We start from the raw sequence: 17342 nt of genomic DNA, 5'->3' as shown, positions 1-17342 counted from the left end.
TTGGTTTAATTGCTTCTTGGACCTAATCATGTCTTCAGATATATTACATCAAAGTGCGGGCTAATTACATCTACTGTGGAAATGTTTCAGTGCTATTGATATCGCTAACATAAGTTGGCCGAATGATTTAGAATTTAGTTTTCTATGAATTCATAGGCTTCCCAACCAAAAACCTTTACAGCATATTCTGCGTCCCCCCCACCTGTAGAGAGCAGGGGCCATACAACTGTGGAACGAGTATAAAGTGAACCTAAATTCATGCTTCCCTACCCACAAGCTGCAAGAAACAGCGGCAGCATATCTGGTCTTTTTTTACAGGGGAGCATAGAAGCAAATGCATCGTCTGGGATTTTATGTGAATGAAAAGGTCCATATGGATTGGTCCAGCACCTATGGAAAAATGATAAATGGTGATGAGCAAGCACTACCATGCTTGTGTGCTCAGTGCTCGGTATGAGCTATTGGATGCTCGGAAGGGCGCGACTTGAGTACCCAACTATAATGGAAGTCAATAGGGGACTCAAGCATTTTTCAGTGAAATATTCCCCTTGACATCCATTATACTCAGGTGCTCGAGTCCGAGCATTCCAACTGCTTTTAACGAGTACCGAGCACCTGAGCATTGGAGTGCTTGCTCATCACTAATATTAAAACATAGCTTTTATTGTAAAATTGAATACATGGTAAGGAAAAAGCAGAAGGATAAAAAAGATTAAGGATTATTCTGTTTTCAATTGATAAGTAAATGTTATGTTTTAACATTTTTCCATTGGTGCTGAAGCCCAGTCCTCAGAGACCTTCTCTTTCATATGTACACTCCACGCACCACACCCTGCCTAAACAAGGTCTACCAGGGTTCCTGAGTGAACTCAAGTGACTTTCACAGTGAATTGTCCTTACTGCAAGGTGAGCTGATTACCGTTTTTTTCATTTTTCTAGCATGCCAGCCATCATCCAGTGTCTACTGGAGTAATATGTGCCATATTAATTAAAGGGAATGTCCCCTATTGGACAACCCCTTCTCATTTCCATTGTTCGCCCCCATAAAAAGAAACAAGCCAATACTCTCCTCCAGTGCGACTGCGGTTCCAGCAATGTCTGAAGACGCGTTCCCATCGCGCATGTGACATTTCTCTGACACGCGGGCACAGCGACCAATCAGAACCGGCATCCTTCACCTCGCCTTTGGACATTTGAGCAGGGAGTCAGTGCATTGCTTACATCCTGTTCAAATGTAGAAAGGCAGGGAGACAGATGTCGGACGCTGATTGGTTGCGGTGCTCGCGTATCATAACAATGTCACATAGGCCCTGAGAACGTGGCTTCAGAAATCACTGGAACTGTGGATGCACCGGAGGTGAGTATAGGCTTATTTATTTTTACAGGGGTGAACAAGGAGATTGAAAAGGGGTTGTCCAAGTAGTGTACATCCTCTTTAATCAAAAACACAGCTTGATAACATTGGTATGTCTTTCAGCTGAAACAAATGTGAATAGTACAGCCGATATGGAAAAAACATCACTTTTATTTTTCACAAAGGTACATTTTAATTTTTTGTTCACTAAGGGACAGTGGTTCCAAACTAAAGACTCACTATAACACTGGATGGCCAAAATCCATAAATTACCATTGTGCATTATGAGACAAAAAAAAAATAAATAAATAATTCCAGCTTGCTTTTATAATTCTTTGAACAGCAAGTAAAAACCCCTAGGGCACAGATTCCAATGCAACAAACAGGTAATAGTGCAAAATAATCTGTACCTCATTTGAAAGATGATGCAGTCTCCTCTGTAGAAGCTGTGTGCAATCTGCAAATTAGAAATGAAAAATGCATTATATTTATTATTAAATCATTTAATAACAATGTATTCTTTTATAGGAGATCCAAATGTATTTCTTGAACTCTAGATGTGCAGTTACCATTACTGCTGCATATCATCATGATCTAAGTTCATGTTATTTTTCCAGTGTTTCAATTAATTATTTCTTAGAATGTCAGAATTAAAATCGCAAAAAGTGATTAATGCTTTATCTATTCCACATATAGAAAAGTTATAAAGTGGTGACAATTTTATTTTTTAAATTTTATTTATTGACAGCATAATTCATTTACAAGAAAATTAGTAAGTAATGGGAAATCCAAAATCCCATAGATGACAGATAGCAGAGGTCAGGTAAGTACAGAAATGAAATGTACAATAGAAAAAGTCAACTCCTTCTGCTGGACAATATCTCTTTCTGTCTTTTATACACACAACAAGTTATTGCCCGGAATCAATGCTAATTAATAAAATGTATTTATTGTTGACTAATATTGTTCTAGTATACACAAAATATCATAACTGACATCAGTAAGGCCCTGCAGAAGACACAAAGGCACTATGTATCTCTACATACCATAGTCCACGTATAGCTCTATATGTACAGAGCTATTTTGTCCAATGAACATTGCTTTTAGTAGAGAAGAGCTACATACGCAACAACAACTAAGGGTGTAAGCCACTTTTAGTTGGATTGTTCACAAATTTTCCATTTTTTCCTATATTAAAGGGAATCTGTCACCAGGTTTTTGTTATGTAATCTGAGAACAGCATAATGTAGGAGCAGAGACTTTGATTCCTGCAATGTGTCACTTGTTGGTCTGCATGAATTCATTTTGATATAATCACAGTTTTCTCTGCTGCATATCTAGCAGTGTTCAAAGCCCTGTATAACCTCATCCACACCTCTGATTGTCAGCTTTCTGTGCACTTTGTATATTGACAGAAACTGCTAATCATTAATGAGGGCATCTTTTCAGAGAATAATTGACTATGAGGCATGAGATACTTAGTCATGTACTGATAATGTCCTGCTGATAAACAATTTATTTTATTGAAGCAGCAACACACAGGCTAATAAGTGAGACATCACTGGAATGAGGGTTTCTGTCCCTACATTATGCGTCTCTCAGATTAAATAGTAAAAACCTCCTGACAGATTCCCTTTAAAACTGAGCCCAAATAATGTGCATGAACAGGGGCATAACTATAGCGGGTGCAGAGTGTTTTTTTTATTAATTGCATATATATTGCCATCATTTTCCGCAGCGCTTTACAGTACAGATATCATCATAACTATCCCCATTGGAGCTCACAGTCTAAGTTCCCTATCGATATGTTTTTGGAGCATGAGAGATAATTATTGGAGTACCCAGAGGAAACCCACACATACACGGGGAGAACATACAAGCTCCTTGCAGCTGTGGTGGGATTTTAACCCAGGACCCCAGCGATACGAGAATGTTAAAGATTGAGCCAGGTCCAATCTCACGCAGGCTTTAAAGCCTACTGGGCCCAAAAAGTTATTTTGGCCTATATGGGATGATCAATATTATTAAAAACCAATGATATTTAGGGGCACTACTGGAGATTTTGCATTGGTCCTCACAAGCTTCAAGTGATGCCACTGTGCATGAGCCTATAGGAGAACCTATGCATACGTTTATAGAAGCACATGTGCATGAGTTTATAGGAGCACCTATGTATGAGCCTATAAAGGCACCTGTGCATGAGTCTATAGAAGCACCTGTGCAAGCGTCTATAGAAACAGCTCTACATGAGCTACATGAGTCTATAGGAGCACATATGCGTGCATCTATAGATGCACTTGTGCATATGTCTATAGAAGCATCTCTGTATGAGCCTATAAAAGCATCTGTGCATGAGTTTATAAGAGCATCTATGCATGAGTCTGTGGAAGCACCAGGGCATGAATCTATAGGAGCATCTGTGTATGAGCCTATAAAACCACCTGTGCATGAGTCTATAGAAACAGCTGTGCATGAGTCTATAGGAGCATCTATGCATGAGCCTGTAGAAGCACCTGTTCATGAGTCTATAGGAGTATCTGTGTATGAGCCTATAAAAGCACCTGAGCATGAGTCTATAAAAGCACCTGTGCATGAGTCTACACAAGCACCTATGCATAAGACTATAGAAGAACCTGTGCATGAGTCTATAGAAGCACTTGTGCATGAGACTATAGACGCACCTGTGCATGAGTCTATAAAATCACCTGTGCATTAGTCTATAGAATTGACTGTGTATGGGTCTATAGGAGCACCTGTGCATGAGTCTATAGAATCACCTGTGCTTGGCTATATATGAGCACCTTTGCATGAGTCTATAGAAACACCTGTGCAAGTTTCTATAGAAGCAGCCCTGCATGAGTCTATAGAAGCAGCCCTGAATGAGTCAATAGAAGCAGCCCTGCATGAGTCTATAGAAGCAGCCCTGCATGAGTCTATAGAAGCAGCCCTGCATGAGTCTATAGAAGCAGCCCTGCATGAGTCTATAGAAGCAGCCCTGCATGAGTCTATAGAAGCAGCCTTGCATGAGTCTATAGAAGCAGCTCTGCATGAGTCTATAGAAGCAGCCCTGCATGAGTCTATAGAAGCAGCCCTGCATGAGTCTATAGAAGCAGCCCTGCATGAGTCTATAGAAGCAGCCCTGCATGAGTCTATAGAAGCAGCCCTGCATGAGTCTATAGAAGCACCTGTGCATGAGACTAAAGAAGCGGCTGTCATTTAGCTGACATTTACAACACATGAATTTTAATGGATCTCATTTTGGTAATAAAGTCTGGTACAAAGATTGCACTGATGGGTAGGACCATCAGATACATCTGTGTAAATGTAGCATGTGGTAGGCCATTGCTCCACCTCTACAAGCCATCCCTGGTAAAAAAAAATATTCAATACTTCAATAACATTTAAAACAAAGCAAAGTGCAAAGTATACTGTATGTAAAGTAACACAGCTTTAAGCACAAACTAACGTTCAAAATGAAGAGCGGAACCGATGATGTAGCATACGTGGCAGGGCACAAAGATGCGGTTTGTCATCACACCAAAAAGCATGAGTTATTTTTCCTAGAGCTCTGTTGCTTACGTAGGCGCAGTCTTGTACCCAGTAAGGTTCCCGACCATAGGAGTCAGCAGCTTTCTTCCCATGCTTGTGGCAGTCATGCATTTTCCATGAAATGACAGATTAATCTATTGTGATGCAAGTTCAAAAGGCTCCATTCAGCTGATACCGCAGAGAGTTATCTCATAATTGTGTATTGTAATCAGTGTGATTTCAGACCATTTCCTGTGACTGAAAAACTTGTCTATTTCCTTACTGATAATGAAACAGAAATTAGAAATTTACTGATCTTTATCACGCATGGCCGTGGCTGCACCTTAACGTTCTACTATGCTTTTTAGATTTATGCCTACATTATCATATTGACAGATCTTGCTTGTTTAAAGCTGCTTTACATGTTTCAATTAATCGTGCGATCGCACCCGCCCCCATCGTTTGTGCGGCACGGGTAACTTCTTGCCCATGTCGCACAAAGTCTGTAACCCCCGTCACACGTACTTACCTTCCAAACGACCTCGCTGTGGGCGGCGAACATCCACTTCCTGAAGAGGGAGGGACATTCGGCATCACAGCGACGTCACACAGCAGCTAGCCAATAGAAGCGGAGGGGCGGAGATGAGCGGTATGTAAACATCCCGCCCACCTCCTTCCTTCAGCATTGCCGGCGGCCGCAGGTAACCTGCAGTTCATCCTTCTCGGGGTGTCACCCAGAGCAATGTGTGCTGCTTCGAAAACAATGAACAACCTGACGTTCGATTTTTTAGAAAATGAGCGACGTGTCAGTGATGAACGAGAAGGTGAGTATTTCTGCTCGTTCATAGCTGTCACATGCTACGATATCACTAACGTTGCCGGATGTGCATCACTTACGACGTGACCGCGCCAACATCTCGTTAGATATATCGTAGCGTGTAAAGCCCGCTTTAGACTTTACAAAAGATCAGTCATGGCAAAGTCTGCTAGTCTCATGCTCCCCACATGAGAAGAACAGAGCCCAATAGAATGGCAAGAAAGTCATTCCGGAATTAGGACCAATGGAAGGGTAAGATCTACCAGCGCTCTCCACTGCCCCCTAGTGGACTGTTTAATGCTAGATAAACAACCAACAACAAGCCTAAAAAATGACCAAATGTAAAAGTGATGTGAATGCCTGATCACAATAGACATCACCCAGATCAGCCCATACCCAAGTAATGGCTTTGCTGAATGACTAGGGAACAATTGTGGGATATGCTTTTTATTGTGTTTTCCCAGCTGCACAATAAATTGGACCTCTGAATCATTTCCTGCTAGTTAAGTTAATTGCAATTAAAAATTATATTTACTAGAAATGACCTCAGTAATGGATGTGCAATATAATGACTTGAATATTTCTATAAACGTAATCTGATCTTGGGTTTTATAAAATCGGTATTTAAAACAATATGTTACTAAGTTTAAGGGAATCTGTCAGTGAGATCAATCCCCCCAAATCGCTTACGTGACTATAAAAGGTCTTTGACATCTGAATCCATCTTTATATCTTTAATCTGTTGCTGCATTCCCAATGAATCAGCATTTTAAGTGCACTGAGCCTCTTCAGCTTGATTCATAGCTCACAGTGTGATGTTAGGTGCCAGATAATGAAATGACAGTGATCTATTAATCAAGCTAAAGATACTGGTGCTAGATAGGAAAACAATTTGGGTAGACATAAGGGTGCTTTACACGCTGCGACATTGCTAACGATATATCGAAGGGGTCACATCGTTAGTGACGCACATCCGGCGTCGTTAGCGACATCGCAGCGTGTGACACCAAGGAGCGACGATCAACAATCGCAAAAATGTCAACAATCGTTGACACGTCGCTCCTTTCCTTAATATCGTTGCTGCTGCAGGTACGATGTTGTTCATCGTTCCTGCAGCATCACACATCGCTATGTGTGATACCGCAGGAACGACGACCATCTCCTACCTGCGTCCACCGGAAAAGAAGGAAGGAAGTAGATGGGCGGGATCTTCCACCCGCTCATCTCCGCCCCTCCGATTCTCTTGGCCGCCTGCTGTGTGACGTCGCTGTGACGCCACACGAACCGCCCCATTAGAAAGGAGGCGGTTCGCCGGCCAGAGCGACGTCGCAGGGAAGGTAAGTATGCTTGATGGGTGTAAGCAATGTTGTGCGCCACGGGCAGCGATTTGCACGTGTCGCACAACCGACGGGGGTGGGTACGCTCGCTAGTGATATCGATACCGATATTGCAGTGTGTAAAATACCCTATAGGCTCAAGAAGTGTTCTTTCACCCCCAGAGCACTTACTGTTTTATTTGCATTTGAAATAAAATATTTTTTTGAGAACAAAGCAACAAATAGAACATATAAAGGTGTCAATGGATTTAAAGATTTGCTTGCCCACGTTTGCTGTCTGTTGGGTTGATCTTACTGACAGATTTAATTTAACTTAATAAATTGTTATAATTTGCTGAGTGGTAAAGTAACATGTAAGAATCATGCAAAGTTACACATATCATGAATAGCAGTGTATCTGTGCTTCCAATGTATATGAAAACCCTTATCAGAATTAACCACTTAAAACACCAAGGTATACGGACCTCTCCGCACAAGGTTACATTCACATTTCCGCTTGAACAATGAAGAACTTGCACAGAACAAATGGCTGCTAGAATTAAGTGTGCTTTTTCCTCAGTAATTGCTAAAAAGTCCAAAAATAAGACAAAGAAATGTTGCCCACAGTGGTTACCACTTCTTCTCACCAAACAGAGATGGACACACGGAGGTGGGACGCCTCTTTTTTAATGCTTCTGGATGCACTAATGTGTCCACCCATATCCTGTCCACCGCCATAAACTTGAGAATTGCAGCAGCTATAGGAATAGAAGTTGTGTCTAGGTATAGTAAAGTAGCCATGCACTACGCAATGAAACCACCTATAGCGCCACCTGGTGGAAAACAACGGAGTTAGCATTTTTATCTTGAAAACAAAACAAGATAGAGAAAGAAAGTGAATTAAAAAATTGTAGGGCATCATCAATTCAATACGAATCGACACCTTGCATACAGAAATGCTATGATATGAAACCCATGACCCCCCCAAAACATTGAATGCTGGTCACGCATATGGCGCTCATTTAACTTTGATGCTCAAAGTGGCCACCGTCAGCTGCAATGCACATCTGGACTCTGGACAGCATACTGTATCTTGCTGCACGTTGTGCAATACGGTAGGTGACATGTTTGCACAAGCATCTGTAATACGTCGTCGTAGCTCCTGCAATGTTGGTGGAGGGGTCGCATACACCTGCTGTTTGATATGACCTCACAGAAGAAGTCCAATGGGGTCAGGTCAAGTGAGCGTGGAGGCCACTCCACGCAGCCACCATACCCAATGACTTGTAGGAAGGTCTCCATGAGATATCGCTTCACGTCCACAGCCTTGTGAGTTTTACACGTTCTAATCATAGCATTTCTGTATGCAAGGTGTTGATTCGTATTGAATTGATGATGCCCTATAATTTTGTAATTCACTTTTTTTCTCTATCTCGTTCCGTTTTCAAGATAAAAATGCTAAATCCGTTGTTTTCCAGCAGGTGGCGCAATAGGTGGTTTCATTGAGTAGCGCATGGCTACTTTACTATACCTAGGTACCACTTCTATGCCTATAGCTGCCGCCATTCTCAAGTTAATGGTGGTGGACAGGATATGGGTGGACATACTGTATTATTCTTGCACAGGAGACCTTTTCTGTCTTTGTTCACCAATGGTATAAATTAGTCATAAGATAATTAGAAAGGTACACAGTGCAGAACGTAAAGGCTTGTTCCTAAGGAGGAATCACCAGCCCAAATTTTGCCAAGGACTCAGCAAGGTAAATCAACAATTAGAAATCTCGTCCAGATCATCACTGGATGAGCTTAACTGCGTGTATCGAGCCAAAGACCCATAGAGCTTCAAAAAAGTTTGGGTTATCACCATTTATAGGAATATAATTTTCCATCCACAACAAAATATTCATTTTAGACACAAAATAAGGCATTGCAGGATTGCAATATGTAAAAAAAAAATTAAAAATTATGTCAAATATTTCCATAACCCAAGTCCGAAATAATTCTTACTTACTGTAAATCCTACAAGATAACTTTCAGTACAAAATCTATATATAATGTTCCTTCCACAGAAACACTAATAAACAAGTAATGAGATCTATAAAATAGAGGAGGTATTTACATTAATGTTCAAAAAAACTAAAATCAGCATCGAACTGTTACATTTACATTTTAGAGTAAGTGAAGATTAGATTCTAGATGGGTTCTTTGATGTTCCTCAAACCTGTGAAGTATTTTCATGCAAACATTTCCAGCAGACTGTTTATCATAAATCTGATATATTATTTATCTCTTTGCAGTTTGCATGTGAACTTTGCACATGATTGGAAAAATGCCACAGTGAGAGCCACGTCCAGGAATTTCAATGGAAATATGACACTGTTCACAAATCCCGAATTGTCATGCTGAAAACAAAAGCTGGATATATTCACTTCTAGCACAGTAAGAACAGTGCACTGCTTACATCTGTTAAAGGGATAATGAGGTCAGCTTGATAATTATGAGAACCAAGGCCCACGTCTACGGTAACTCATATTGCCAGAATCTTTTTTTTTAAATATATGTATTTCATAAAGATTAAATGGAGGTCTGTGTTAAACAAAGCATAGGCATAACTTGAATTTCGTGGGTAACTATGCAAAATTTCTATTAAGGCTTCCCATCTACCATGTGCCCTATTGGTGTTCTCATACATGACAAATGGACTTTTGTGCCCCTTAGAATCAAGGTTTCAGTGAGCTTTCACTGAAGCACTTCATACGGCTTTACTCCTAAGGCCTCTTTCACGCGTACGTGCCTCTGGTACGTATTTGGCAGTTTTCTCACGTACCGGAGACACGTACACACGTAGACCTATGTATTCCTATGGTTTTGGACACACATAAGTATTTTCGCACGGAACGTGTGTCCGTCCCGAACTTACGTGTGTCCGTTTGTTTCTCACGGCAACATGTCCGTTTTCTCTCCAGCATCACCGGTGTCACACAGAACGCAAGCGTGTCTCACGTAATACAAATGGACCAAACTGTGTTCCGCGTGACACGCACCGGAGAAAAGACATGTATCTATGAGAAAAAAAAACCTTTACTCACCTTCTCCAGCCCTCCTGTCTCTGCCGCTGCTATCACTTGCTGCCGACTGCCACTCATTACGCTCATTGAATATTCACTTCACTGCGGCCGGAAGCAGCAGCAGCAGGTAGTCAGCAGGACCGGAGACCGAAGATCAGCACCACGGACAGCGACGCCAGGGACAGGTGAGTAGAAAGTTCCCGCTCTCCGTGTGTTATCACGGATAACACACGGAGAACACATGTGTGCCATACACATGGCACACCGAAGGCAATACGCACCTTTGACACGTCTGTGAAAAACGTGTGTGATTTTCACGGATGTGTGAAAGAGGCCTAACAAATACTCAGCTCTGTTACAATTGCTATTAAAATTATTCAGCCCCAATTGTAAATTCAGTTTATTAGCAACATTAAGAAACTTTCACCTGTTTGCAATAAACCAATAAAACAAGAACTATTTAAATACTTCAACACATCAAAATAAGTTTTCCAAATTTCAACACAAAATTTGGTACGTAGCGGATCATCTTCAGCCATTATGCTGTGCTCCAAATGTGATGGCTAAAGGTCCAGTCACACTAAGCAACTTACCAGCGATCCCAACAACGATAGGGATCGCTGGTAAGTTGCTAGGAGGTTGCTGGTGAGATGTCACACTGCGACGCTCCAGCGATCCCACCAGCAAACTGACCTGGCAGGGATCGCTGGAGCGTCGCTACACGAGTTGCTGGTGAGCTCACCAGCAACCAGTGACCAGCCCCTAGCGCCGCGTGGAAGATGCTGCGCTTGGTAACTAAGGTAAATATTGGGTAACCAACCCGATATTTACCTTGGTTACCAGCTCACGCAGCTACACGTGCAGAGAGCAGGGAGCAGCGCACACTGAGCGCTGGCTCCCTGCTCTCCTAGTACAGCACACATCGGGTTAATCACCCCATGTGTGCTGCAGCTAAATGTGCACAGAGCAGGGAGCAGCGCACACCGCTTAGCGCTGGCTCCCTGCTCTCCTAGTTACAGCACACATGGGGTTAATTACCCGATGTGTGCTGCAGCTAAATGTGCACAGAGCAGGGAGCAGCGCACACTGCTTAGCGCTGGCTCCCTGCTCTCCTAGTTACAGCACACATCGGATTAATTAACCCGATGTGTCCTGCAGCTACATGTGCACAGAGCAGGAGCCGGCACTGACAGTGAGAGCGGCGGAGGCTGGTAACAAAGGTAAATATCGGGTAACCAAGGACAGGGATTCTTGGTTACCCGATGTTTACATTGGTTACCAGCCTCCGCAGAAGCCGGCTCCTGCTGCCTGCACATTTAGTTGTTGCTGTCTCGCTGTCACACACAGCGATCTGTGCTTCACAGCGGGACAGCAACAACTAAAAAATGGCCCAGGACATTCAGCAACAACCAACGACCTCACAGCAGGGGCCAGGTTGTTGCTGGATGTCACACACAGCAACATCGCTAGCAACGTCACAAAAGTTGTTCGTTAGCAGCGATGTTGCTAGCGATGTTGCTTAGTGTGACGGGGCCTTAACAGACAACAACGTCTGACAGCATTCTTGCGGAATCTTAGCTTATTCTTCATGGACAATGGCCTCAAGGTTACTAATATTCTTGGTTTTGCAAACTCAAACCTCCTTGTTCAAATTCCATAAAAAAAATTCTATGGCGTTTAAGACTCAGGAATCTTTCAGGACTTTTTGAGATCGAGCCTTGGTGGACTTTGATGTATGCTTGGGATCATTGTTTTATTGGAATGTCCAACGACATCCAAGTTTCATCCTTCCTTACAGAAGGCATGATGATTTCTCCTAGGATTTTCTGTCACTTGATTTAATCCATCTCGACGTTCACACAAAGCAGGTTTCCAGTGATATAGTAAACAAACCAGCCCCAGGGCATCACCAAACTAACATCATACTTCACTGAAGGCACTGTATTCTTGTAAGCGTATGCTTCATTGTTCCTCCTCCAGACATAGTGCTGATCCTTAAGCGGGCTTTACACGCTACGACATCGCTAATGCGGAGTCGTTGGGGTCACGGAATTCGTGACGCACATCCGGCCACATTAGCGATGCCGTTGTGTGTGACATCGATTAGCGATTTTGCATCGTTGCAAAACAGTGAAAAATCGCTAATCGGCGACACGGGGGTCCATTCCCAATTATCGTTACTTCAGCAGTAACGAGGTTGTTCCTCGTTCCTGCGGCATCACACATCGCTGCGTGTGACGCCGCAGGAGCGAGGAACGTCTCCCTACCTGCCTCCCGCCCGCTATGCGGAAGGAAGGAGGTGGGCGGGATGTTACGTCCCGCTCATCTCCGCCCCTCCGCTGCGATTGGGCGGCGGTTCAGTGACGTCGCTGTGACGTCGCACGGACCGCCCCCTTAGAAAGGAGGCGGTTCGCCGGTCACAGCGACGTCGCCGGACAGGTAAGTATGTGTGACGGCTCTGGGCGATGTTGTGCGGCACGGGCAGCGATATGCCCGTGTCGCGCAACAGATGGGGGCGGGTACGCACACTAGCGATATCGGGACCGATATCGCAGTGTGTAAAGTAGCCTTTAGTCCCCAAAAAGTTCAGGTTTTGCTTCATGACTCCAAAGAATATAATCCCCACATTGTGCTGTTTTTCATATGTCTTTGAGCTAATTAGAGCCAATTTTTCTGGTGCTTTTGGGTCAGTATATATGTAATTTCTTGGACTCCAGGAATGACCCTCAACATTTAATATGCAACATACTGTGCAAACTGATACCTCTTGCTGCAGGTGGTCTTTTACAGCCAATCAAAAGTTTTTAACTACCTGTCTCCTCAGGATCTTGTGGAATCTGGTGATAGCTTCATCTTTTTGCAACGTCCAGGTAGTGTAACCATTGTTCCAATAACTTTAAACTTGCCAACTATGATTCTAGCTGTGTCTCAAAGAAAATTCAATTCCTTTACTATCTTTTGGTATTTTTCTTGTTTGTGTAAGATTCTTAACTTTTTTGGACCACTCTCTTGACAACCCAAGAATATTAGTGAACTGGAGGCCATAACCCATGAGAAATGAGCGCCAATTCTTTAGAGATGCTGTCAGATGCTGATGTCTGCCTATGCATAACATTTGCAACAGGTCAAAACAGTCATAGGTCTTCCACTAGGTATTAAATGTTTGTCGTGAAGGGTATGAATAACTCTGAGACTGCAATAGTCATTAAAAGTGTCACTTTGTGCTTAATTTGGAAAAATAACTTATTTTAGTTGTGTAGAGCTATTTACCTAATTTGTAATGGGGGTTGAATAATTTTGATTACAACAGTAAATGATCAAAGTTATAACACAGTACAGATATTAAAAACATTCAACATGGAGGAGTCATACTGGTCATTGTAATGATCCTTACTAGGAAGCAGCCTGTCCCAACAAACACAACTTGGTTCATTCCACATACTACTTATTCCTTAAGTACAGCCTCCGGTACATTCTATACCAGAAAGTCATGCTTTTGCATGTTTCCTAAATATTACTGAAGATGGTGAAAATTTTAGAAGAAAGGCAATTCCCACCCACCATTAGGTAAAAAATCTGGTTACACCGCATGCAAATGACAGAACTATGTGTACGGAATTTGCAATATGTATGGATTTTACAATTTCAAGGCTGCACATGTATAACATTCTGCGAAAGCTATTGTCTACTGATCATAAACATGTTAATGACATTTTAGGAAGGTGTTTCTCTTCTATGTTCCCTTCTTTTCTGCCTACTTCCATAGGTCATGCACAAGGCCACACTTATGGACTTCCAGAGCCTTTATGTACATTAATCTAGTTATTTCTGAAGCTCAGTAATCAAATTGTTTCCTATCTATGGTCTCTATGTTTAAAAAAGACCAATTTAACATTGTAAGTGTCTAACTAAACAATTGATTAGAGAAGAGGGCTTTTTGGTCTCACAGACATTAGAAACCATTGTATATCTACAGAAGTTTGAATAAATATTATCTGACCCTAGTTTATATTAGCTAAAAATACTAATTTAAAATCGGTCTGACTTGCAAATACACGCCCATGGCCTTAAAATTAAGCTTCGGTCAGGAAGTGAGTTATTATATGAGGGAATTTCATTTTCTATTATATTAAGATAAGAATCAATATCAGATCTCAGCCTAATAATACTGTACTGGCTACGAAGCAGTTCTGTACATGAAAAGTAAAATGCTCCCAACTTTTTTAATTAACTGAATAGCTGCCCATTCACTGGAGATACAGAAGCTGTCAGCCGAAAGCTCCAAAAGCTATTTCTCATGACTCCCTCTAAACATACACACTTTGCCAATTTTAATGAAGAGAGGAGAAATATTTGCTGCCAGAGGCTAATTCCACTTTCCTCCATACATCTACTGTTGAGAAAAGTACAGAAGGCCTCCTTACAAATTGACTTCATAGTTTAGGGCTTTAAAGTGAACCTGTCAGGAGATTCATGCTGCCTGTACCATGTGCAGCATGAATCAGACAGTGGTTGCATTATTACCGCCATGTATTGTTTACGGCACAAAACTGCAGCATTTCAGAGGAAACAAAGCTTAAAAAGCTAGCCGGGACTATCTGTCTTAGATGACTAGTCTAAAGGCTGCTTTACACGCAGCGACATCGCTAGCAATGTCGCTCGTGAAAGCACCCGCCACTGTCATTTGTGCATCACGGGCAAATCGCTGCCCGTGGCGCACAATATCGCTAGGCCCCATCACACAGACTTACCTTCCTAGCGACGTCGCTCTTGCCTATTCTCTAAGGGGGCGGTTCATGCGGCGTCACAGCGACGTCACACGGCAGGAGTCCAATAGAAGCAGAGGGGCGGAGAACAGCCGCATGAAAGACATGCCCACCTCGTTGCCGGAGGACGCAGGTACAGTATTGTTCGTCGTTCCTGGTGTGTGTCACACATAGCGATGTGTGCTGCCTTAGGAACGACCAACAACCTGCGTCCTGAACTAGTAACAACATTTGGGAAATGAACGACGTTTCAACAATCAACGATTATGTGAGCAATTTTGATCGTTAGTGGTCGCTCGTACATTTCACACTCAACGATGTTGCTAATGAGGCCGGATGTGCGTCACGAATTCTGTGACCCCAACGACATCTTGTTAGCGATATCGTTGCATGTAAAGCAGCCTTAAGAGGTTTGCACCCATACAGTTTCTTCTCGCTGCTCTCCCCTTGACTGACAGTCCTCTCCCTATCAGTCATCTGATGCAGGGGAAAATAATCTGCAATGGACCTGCCTCCAACTGGTCATCCAAGATTAGAGTTGAGCGGATTGCTAATAATCCGGGTCCGGCGGATCCGTCGCAGGTTGCCCCAGAAGTCCGGATCCGATCCGGAATCCGGCCCAATGTAAGTCAATGGGGGAGCAGATCCGGGGAGAGAGAGAGAGGGAGGGAGAGAGAGGGAGAGAGAGAGAGAGAGGGAGAGAGAGGGAGAGGGAGAGAGAGAGAGAGCGAAAAAAAAAAAAATCCCGAACCCGGATCGTGCAACCGGATTCCCGGATCCAGGTCGGACCCGGATCGGATGCTGAAACCGCGCGGATCCGGATTTTTACAGTTCGCATTCGCTCAACACTATCCAAGATGCGTAGTCTCAGGCCGGACTTTCAAACTCCAGAGCTTTCGGGGTTAAAACATACTTGTCAACAATAATGTAGCCATTGTGTGATTGATGTTTCCAGTAGTTTTGGCAGCATGAGTCTTCTAACAGTTTCCTTTTAATATAGCTTCTTTCTGTTGTATAATCTGCTTAAATATTATTTAAAAATGTGGTAAATTTATAAAATGTTGTGAAAAACTCACAGTCAAGGTCAAAACTGTTGGCATCCTTGAAATTGTGCCAGAAAATGAAGTATTTATCTAAGAAAATTATTGCAATTACACATGTTTTGTCATACACATGTTTATTTACTTTGTGTATTGGAACAACACAAAATAAAACTGAGAAAAAAAGGCAAATTGGACATAATTTCATACAAAACTGTAACAATGGGCAGGATAAAATTATTTTCACCTTTCCAAAATTGTGGGTAAAAAATAAACTTTGTTTCAAGCATATGGCAAGTAACAGATGTGGGAAATATGAAAATCACACTGGAAACCAGATAAAACGGGGAGACGGTGACTCAATCTTTGCATTGTGTGTCTGTGTGTGCCACAAGCAAGAAGAGAGCTGTCTGAGGATTTGAGATCCAAAATTGTTGAAAAATAGCAACAATCTCAAGTCGATCTCCAGAGATCTTGATGTTCCTAAATAATCAGACGTTTACAACCTATGGCACTGGAGCTAATCTCCCTGGATGTGGACGGCAGAGAAAATTGATGTAAGGTTGCAAGCAGGATAGTTCGGATGGTGGTTTAGTAGTCCCAATCAAGTACCAAATAAATTCCAGCTGTCCTGCAGACTCAGAGTGCATCATTATTAGTGCAAACTATTCGTCGACATTTGAATGAAATGAAACACTGTGTCAGAAGACCCAGGAGGACCCCACTGCTAACACAGAGACATAAGAAAACTAGACTACATCTTGCCAAATGTTTGTGAGTAAGCCAAAATCCTTCTGGGAAAGCTTCTTATAAGACAGATGAGACCAAGGTAGAGCTTTTTGGTAATGCACATCATTCTACTGTGTATTAAAACTTATATGAGGTCTACAAAGAAAAGAACACAGTATCTACAGTAAAATATGGTGGAGGTTAAAAAGATCTTTTGGGGTTGTTTGGATGCCACTGGTACTAGATGGCTTGACTGTATGCAAGTCATCATGAAATCTGATGGGAGAAGGGACCTTTCAAATATAAGAAACCTGGAGCGATTTGCAAAAGAAGGGTGGTCCAAAATTCCAGTTCAGAGGTGTAAGAAGCTTGTTGATGGTTAAAGGAAGAGTTTGCAGTTATTTATTCCAAAGGGTGTGCAACCAAATATTAAGTTAAGGGTGCAATCAATTTTGGCCTGCAATTTTGGTGGTTTTGTGTGAAATTATGTCCAATTTGCCTTTTTTTTCCTCTGTTTTTTTTGTATTGTTGTTTTAATACACACAAAGGAAATACACACATGTGCATAATAAAACATGCTTCATTTTCTTGAACAATTTCAAGGATGCCACCAATTTCAGCCATTGCTGTACATAAACTTACAAATGAAGGCAAAGCAACCCCAAGCCAGTGACATAACTTCCCTTATGTGCTTATACATTGTAACCCTACACCATATTAGTGAG

The 17342-nt window shown here is 42.2% G+C and overlaps 1 protein-coding gene across 1 annotated transcript in view; it reads right to left on the bottom strand.

Moving 5' to 3' along the window:
• Positions 1–17342, bottom strand: part of THRB (thyroid hormone receptor beta) — a 506718-nt gene that overhangs the window by 211472 nt on the left and 277904 nt on the right. Inside the window, exon 3 of the mRNA XM_075315285.1 lies at positions 1765–1811. The gene's annotated coding sequence lies outside the window, so the exon portion shown is untranslated. The remainder of the gene's footprint in view (positions 1–1764; positions 1812–17342) is intronic.

This window comes from Anomaloglossus baeobatrachus, chromosome 6 (genome assembly GCF_048569485.1).
Source record: "Anomaloglossus baeobatrachus isolate aAnoBae1 chromosome 6, aAnoBae1.hap1, whole genome shotgun sequence".
NCBI classification, from domain to species: domain Eukaryota; kingdom Metazoa; phylum Chordata; class Amphibia; order Anura; family Aromobatidae; genus Anomaloglossus; species Anomaloglossus baeobatrachus.
This window is presented reverse-complemented; position numbering and strand designations above follow the sequence as displayed.